At 38.5% G+C, this 6,830-nt stretch overlaps 1 pseudogene; it reads right to left on the minus strand.

The window, feature by feature from the left end:
- On the minus strand, window positions 1-5,325 carry LOC140873850 (uncharacterized; annotated as a pseudogene).
- Window positions 5,326-6,830: the final 1,505 nt, after the last annotated feature.

The following is a 6,830-nucleotide window of genomic DNA, read 5'->3' on the forward strand; positions in this document are numbered from 1 at the left end:
AAGTTTTATCTTTATTACGCAACACACACATACAAGATAAACTATGTATGTATTTATAAAATCTTGAAATGGTTGACCCAAAGGAGACCTTATCTCATACGAGTTCGAGGCTCGTGCAACACTGAAGTGCTAGTGGACAGAACGGACAAACCTAAATTTAAAACAGTACAAACGAGAGGCGGGGCAGATACGAGGAACGGACGTAGATAGATCAAAAAAATCCAACACATACATCCGTTAGAATCGACAATGGAAGAGCCATGTGTTGCCAAGTCAATCATCATCAGAAACATACTTTTGCTTCTTCCATTTGTATGCTGCTTCCAAAATCTTGAGATTTGTCGTCTGTGTTTCTTCAGGGAAAAGGTAGTCGATGTACTCCTCGTACCTGAGAGTGATGATAGCATTAGCATCAGTTGCCAGCAAAAAGAAAATTCAATCAGCTGGGTAAGGTCAGCGAGTACAAAGATTTTGTGGCTCTCGAACCAAATTCAAATGCCTCTTATTAAACTTGAGAACTGTATAATAACGAAAAATTGGTAGCTTGTTCATTGTTTAAAGAAAAGTATAACAAGTTACGTATATAACATTTCTGAAACACATGATGAATCGGTAGAAACCAAGCAACAGGGAGTAGAAAATATGCCAAAGGGCGGGCAGAAAATTTGAAAAGAACGGGGATAGGGAAAACTTATTATGGCAACTGTGTATATTTGCAAGGTAACCAAATTCAAATATCGGAAGTGGCACAGACAAAAGATAATGTACAGAGTGTGCAACACAACAAAGGGTTGAGAAGAAATGAAAAAGGAAAAGGCCAGTTGCATACCCTCCTGGACCATCCTCGGTTTCTATGTGCCTCCTCTTTTTGAGTTTCTTCGGAAGCTTGACACGGACCAAATCTACATTGCCAAGTTCACCGAAACAGCTTTCCAGGTTCATCCACTCCTCCAAAAGCATTGCCCTTTCCTCTTTTAATTCCGGAGCAGAAGTTCTAAAATAGCCAAGGGCTCTTTCAAAAACAGCTGATAAGCAAAGGAAAAATGTGAGGTTTAAGTTCACATTCATCAATGAAACATGCGAATTGCAGAAAATGTGATATTCTTACCTCGAGCATGCTGAAGGCATTTCCTCTTTTGTTCATTGTCATCTGAGTCCTGCAAATCCTCCATAGCAGATGCCTCAAACTTAGCATAACTAATCCACACCTTCAAGTGTTTTGTGCGGTTCAAAAGCCTCTCATAAAGGGCTCTAGTTCTTTCATATTCAGACTCTGATATTTCAAAGTCAATGTATGCCTATCGATGAAGAAAAAAGAACGACAACGTGAGAAACTAGTACTTCAAAACACACACACACATTTGTATGTATGTATATACCATAACAAAGCTATAAATGAAGAGGCATAAAAATGAGGCCATATCTTGGACAAACACAAGTAACACATCAATAGTAGAACGTAGAAGCAAGTTTATTCCCATAAACTTGAGTGGATTAATATGAAGTCATTCAGCAGAATGAATTGAAGAGCAAAAATGAACAGTCGGTAATGCTACTGCATTATCCAAGTACCTTCCATAAAACTTCTGGCATATCAAGTGCAGGCTGGTCAATTGCAAGCTCAAAAAGAGCTCTGGCACGCTCGGTTTCAGCTAAGGACCTTTCCAGCTCAGCAAATTTGCTCCAGGCATAACAATTCTCAGGTGACCATTCCAAATACTTTTCATACAATTTTCGACAGCGTTCAATGTTACCAAGTTGCAGCTCCATTTCAATGTACTTCTTAAATATCTGTTAACAAATGCAGGAATTTAGATAACAAACCAAGAGAAAAACCAGTAATAAAACAATCAGTGGCCCAAAACAAGAAAAAGAGATTGTATATCACAGTAAACAAATGAGTTCCATCATACCTTATCTTTGGGAGCTCTACCAATCGCTGACCCTAAAATTCGTCGAGCCCGATCGATAGCTAACTGACGTATTTCAAACTGTGCGGCCATCAACCAAATCTTTGCAAATGAAAATTTGTCGTGAGGAATCATCTTGAGACACAAGCTGTTTCATTTCATTGTCAATCGGCAATATGTTTGATGGATAATAATTCCACGCGAGTACAATATCAAGTATGACCAGGAAAAATTCAAAAGGAAGCATGGAAATGGATGCATAAATCTTTCTGCTCATACCTCTCAATAAATTTTAAGCTGACAGAGTTGACTATCAAAATGGCTTACAATATTTATTGGAATTAAAGAGTTTTTTACGCTACTTTCACATAACTTTCATTAAGCAAAGGCAAAGCAATTTCCTAGACACATCCTCCTTCAATTCACATCTAAATTATCTAATACCATAGTTGTCAAAAGCGTGAGGCGCAAAAAAGCGCTCAAGTGTGTTTGGGCTTAAAGCGCAAAGCGAAGCGCACGCTTTACGGACAAAAAGCGCAATAAACAAAATATTATCAAAATAATAAAAATAAGGTAAAGAATCTTTGCAAATTTGACAGATAAACATCAAATATCAAAATAGTCATCATCTACATTATCCAAAGTTGCATAATTCCAGGCAATATCCTTTGGATTCGATGATGGAATTGTTGTGTTTGATTGTGACATGATTCTAACAACTAAAAAAATAAATAACAATCACAAATTATTGATTTAAAAAACACACACTTGAATACAATTTACAGAAATTCATAAAATTAGGGTTTATCTATTTGGACAGCAAAGAGAAGGGGTGGTAAGTAAACACCGGCAGGGGCCGCGAGCGCCGTGGCGAGGCAGAGCCAGAGCCGCAGGGTGAGGCAGTGAAGCAGAGCCCAGGGGAGTGAGAGGCAGTGAGTGTCGTGAGTTTTGAGAAGAGTTTATTGGGCTTTTAAACGTTTGGGCCTTGCAAACTTAAAATTGCACCTTCAAGATGCGATTTTAAGCCTGCAAATAAAAAAAAAAATTAAAAATCTGTGTTGCTTCCATGAAGCGCACAAGCGAGCGCTTTTCGCCTCAAAGCGAGGCGCACTGAAGCGCTCGCTTCACGGACCTGCTGCGCCTCGGAGTACCCTGAAGCGCTAGCCTTGCGCCTAGAGTCGCTTTGCGCTTAAGCAAGTGCCTCGGTCGCTTTTGACAACTATGTCTAATACAGAAAAGAATAGGAAATTCTTGGCGTTGAGAATAGTTTCGTAATTTCGAGAGACCGGGAACTTTAAATTCTTTTTTATAAAGTTAAATGAGTTCCACAAATATTGGGAATAAGCAACACCGTATAGGAAATTCTTGACCTTTGAGCCTAGTGACGTAATTTTGAGAGTCAAGGGAACTTTCAATTCTTTCAATGAGTTACATAAATTTTCAGGAATATGTGACTGCCTTGATGCGCACGGTTAAGTAGGTAAAATCCTGGGGCTCAAACTCAACTATGTCAAATGAACGGATGTGTCATCCAGATGCACCAACAGCAAAATAGTTATAGATTATTAGGCCGTGTTATCATTCTAACATCAATATCCATGATTTCAACTTTCATTTTTTCACCTACTATGAGACTTTCCAGTTTCCACATTCCAAACACAAAATCCTAATATCCTATACATTGTTAGAAAGACTCTTCACAACACATGGTAGAAACCTTCTATAATTCACACAGAAATTCACAGATAAGAGAAATATATAGTGACAGCAGAACCATAAGCCACATAAGAACCATCTAAAAGACCAAATTTGGTAATTTACTTGTAGACGTCTCTGGTGCGATCCACATTCTGGGCATCTAGCTCTTCGTATAATACATAATTAATCCTACACAAAACAAATGCGACCAGTCAGCATAGTTGATTCCGGAAGACATTATACAAAAACAATTCAGAAGCAAGCCTTACCACAAGTAGATGTATCTTTGCCAATACCGCTTCTCTTGTGCAGGTGGAATGTTTGCAATGGCCCTCTCATATATGTCCTCAATCTTGTTTTTATCTCCGACACTCTCTTCCAACCTTATATAATCAAACCAAGCGTCATAATTAAGTGGGTTTTTCCGAACCTCGTCCTCATACTGAAATCTCCTCTTGCCGACAATGGCATCCTCGATTCCTTCCCTATCACCATACTGTTTCTCAAAAGCCACAAATTTTTTGTAAATCTCCTCCGCTCTCCCCTTAGGAATATGATCCAAGGCATACTTATATATACACCTTGCTCTCTCAGTTTCTTTACACTTCTCCTCGAATTCCGCAAATGCCACAAACAACTCCTCCGCCTCCTCGTCATCGGCCAACTTATCCACAGCCCTCTCGTAACAACTCCTAGCGCGAGAAACATCTCCACTTTTAAAACTCGAACTTTGCAAAACGCACCCAAGAACCTACTTTTGGGTGACAAGCTACGAATCTTTCAAATATCTTTCTTGCCCTGTCGACCTCATTATATCTCAACTCAAACTTAATATACGAGAGCCAGCCCTGTTGATCAGGCATCCAATCCATCCACCGCTCAAAAATTTGCCTTGAACCAGCCACATTGCCTAGCATCTCCTCCATATGTATGTATTTGTACCACAATTGATCGACTCTAGGCAACAACACAGTAGCTCGGTCCCAAACATTCCTCGCATGATTTATAAACTTATTCTTCATCTCGAAATCAGCATACTTCAACCACAATGTATGATCCCTGTAATCCACCTCCAGCGCCCGTTCCCAAACGGACCTAGCGCGGGTAAAATCCTTCTGGGACTCCTCCCACTTGGCATATTTCACCCACACGCTTTTATTCCACCGAACTCTTCGGATTAGGTCTTCGAATTCCTTGCGTTTGCGGAGGCGGTAATCTCCTAGCTCTGTGACGTCGGTGATTTTCTGCTTGGGTGGCCGGATTTCTGCTTCCTGCCTCTCACGGGATTCTCGGAGGATCTGCTCCGCCGTGATTTGGATAGGCGCAGGAGTCTTGTTCTTGACTCTGGTTGGCCGAGGCAACTTAACCTCCGTATCTCTTCGGGTTAGGAAACCCAAATTCGGGTCCGCATCCTTCTTGCTGGCCATTGGTGAAGACGGTAGGATTACACAGAGCCTGGATTACGATTAACTCAAGAGGTTAGTAGCAAAACAGTGCAATTGTTATCATAAATCTCATTCTCAGCCTAAAAATCAGTCATATTGCTCACGAGAAAAATCACGAGAGTTTGGGAAATTAATGGAAGGGGTGAAGTACTGTTTTAAAGGAAATTTAATCGGTCCTCACCTTCGAAAAATTGACTTTTGAGAGCGGAAATATAAAGCAGCGAACCGGTACGAGAGCAGAGAGATGGAGATAGAATCATAGAACGATTCACTCTGCAGACTGGAATTTAGGGATTAAGGTTGTGGGCCTATACTGCGGGCTTCTAAGTTTTGAATATTGCAAGTCCATGGGTCATGCCCAATTTTATTAAACAATGTATAAAAATATGAAAAATAATTTATTTTGAAAATCGGTTAAATCTGTTAATCGATTTTTCAAAATAAAAATCGAAACCGAACCGATTTGACCAAATTTTTTGAAAATAAAAACCAAAATTCTGATTTAACCGAACCAAATTTCTGAATTAGATCGGTTCAATCGGTTAATTCGGTTTAACCGAATTGATGCTCACCCCTAATGATATCACATATTTTTATATATAACATGGATTAATTGTACTTATTTATAATAAAAAAATAATTTTTTGACATAAAAAAATAATACTTACCTATAATATTTGTTTATGATAACTCAAATTAGAGATTCATCTAACAAAGTTAACACGTGAGACCGTGTCGCAAAAATTTTTATCTTCTAAAATAGGTCTTTTGTTAAACGGTCTAAAAAATCATTAACCGTGAGACGGATCAACCTATCCATATTTACAATAAAAAGTAATACTTTTGCGCATAAAAAAGTAATATTTTTTCATGGTTAACTCAATTAGATGATCCGTCTCATAAAAATAAACTAATGAAACTGTTGAACATAAATTTTTGTTAACACAAAAATACCTCTGTCGTTATGGTCACAAACAATCACTCCCTGGTCCCTGATGAGTGCATTTTCTATGCATTAGTTTGTGATATTTTTAAATCTATTTTGTGTGCATTCATATTATTTTTTTGTGTTTTTATGTGTTTTAGTGTATGTGTGTGTATTTCACTCTCTCGGTTAATTTTGTAGGAAAATAGATTTTTGAAGAATAAATTACGGAGCAGCCTTTGTCAAAAATTAATTTTTAATTTTATAGAGCTCCAAATCCAATTTTTACCGTTCAAAATGAAGTTCCAGATGTTTTGAAGCTGCTGTCCAAATTTCAGCTCGATCTGATGGCTAGAACTGAAATATGAATTTTTCAAAAAAAACTGCGCGCAGGCAAGGATGTATGCACGGTCCCCGTGCATGGGTCCGGATAAGGGTCCGTGCATCCTCGTAAAAAGTTCGGCGTTTTCAGTTTAATGCACGAACCTAGACACATACCCTTATCCAGGGTCCGTGCATGTCGCAGAATCAGAAAAAATAGAATTTTCGGGAATTAAAACTTTCAAATTTTCGGGCTTTATTTCTTGAGTTTTCAAAGACATATAAATAGGAGATTGTCAGAGGTGAAAAGGGGTTCGAATCGCATCAGATAGACGGCGGCTAGGAGGTTTGGAGATTGAAGAACGCTCCATTCGAGTTTTTCTTCCATTCTTCTTTAGATTATTAAACTTTTGTTGAATATTGTTTTCGTTATTTGAGTAGTTTTTCTTCAACCAAGACCGCGAGATTGGCCAGACTATTTTATGTTGAATTTGTGGATTTTGATTTGGGATTTTTAGATCTTTATTAAAG

This window comes from Henckelia pumila, unplaced genomic scaffold (assembly GCF_033568475.1).
Source record: "Henckelia pumila isolate YLH828 unplaced genomic scaffold, ASM3356847v2 CTG_80:::fragment_3, whole genome shotgun sequence".
NCBI classification, from domain to species: domain Eukaryota; kingdom Viridiplantae; phylum Streptophyta; class Magnoliopsida; order Lamiales; family Gesneriaceae; genus Henckelia; species Henckelia pumila.